This window comes from Gossypium arboreum, chromosome 6 (assembly GCF_025698485.1).
Source record: "Gossypium arboreum isolate Shixiya-1 chromosome 6, ASM2569848v2, whole genome shotgun sequence".
NCBI classification, from domain to species: Eukaryota; Viridiplantae; Streptophyta; class Magnoliopsida; order Malvales; family Malvaceae; genus Gossypium; species Gossypium arboreum.
The window spans coordinates 132184820-132185955 of record NC_069075.1 but is presented as its reverse complement, the minus strand read 5'-3'; the positions used below and the strand labels follow the sequence as shown (position 1 = coordinate 132185955).

Genomic DNA, 1136 nt, shown 5'->3' with positions numbered 1-1136 from the left:
TTTTACAGGAAAAAAGGTTTATTTTACCTTGACCTGTAAGTTATTTTCCGTTAACCAAACTATTTTCTGTGAAACAAACATAGGAAAATGCAGAAAATATTTTCTGCAAAACATTTTACATGTAAACAAATGGACCCTAAGAGAATTATAAATTTAACAAGAGAAGAATAAAAAAAATAAAGAAAGAATGTTCAATTTTCACCTTCTTTTTTTGGATATCATAATAAGTTTGTACATGCATTTTATTTATAGTGCTTCCAGTGGACAACATTAAGGTACCATATAAATAATTTAGATGTTACAAAATAATGAATTTAGGGGTTATGAATACTCATTCTTTAGGAGTTACAATATGATAAATTTGGGGGTATGGATATCTTATTTATAGGGCTTCAAGTATCATAAGTTACAAAGTATTAAGGACCATGTAATGACTCAAAATTCATGGACATCGAAAAAGTACAATATCGGGCCTCGGTCTTAGTAAACTGAGTTCGTAAATAATTATTAGAAATATTTATGAGTCTAGTAGTGAGCTTAATTAAGTTTTAATCAGATGAATTTAGCTTAATTAAGAGTAATTATGAAAAAAGATTAAATTGAATAAAAGGTAAAAGTTTAATTATAGATTAAAGAAAAACTTAACGGGCTAAATAAGAAATTAGACTAATTGCTTAGAATGAGGCGGGTTTTTTTTTTGACTATTTTTTTTTAGGGGTGCAACACGAGGACTTCCCAGGAGGTCACCCATCCTAGTACTACTCTCGCCCAAGCATGCTTAACTGCGGAGTTCTAATAGAATCCGATACATTAGTGCTGGTATGATCACACCCAGAATGAAGCGGTTAATGAGTATAAAAATCTTAAGGTTTTGTTATTAATCTTTTATTATAATAATTATTATTAATTATTGTAGCGACGTAAAAATTTTAGCTTGGTTGCTAATTGTGGCGATTTAGTGAAAACTTGACAAACTAAAATTTGATTTTAAAATGAAGAGGGGAGTCGCCACCGATCTTTTTTCGAGGTGTGATCGGACACCTAGTGAATCATTTTCTTTTGAAAAGACATTCATTTTTTAAATAAAAAGAAGGCCGAGTTTAGGTCTACGTCAAAAGCCAGAGAAAAATTAGGGT

General features: G+C 30.2%; 1 non-coding gene across 1 annotated transcript; it reads right to left on the bottom strand.

Moving 5' to 3' along the window:
* Positions 1-714: 714 nt before the first annotated feature.
* On the bottom strand, positions 715-833 carry LOC128294223 (5S ribosomal RNA). Its single transcript, XR_008284537.1, has one exon. It is a non-coding gene; the product is annotated as a 5S ribosomal RNA (ribosomal RNA).
* Positions 834-1136: the final 303 nt, after the last annotated feature.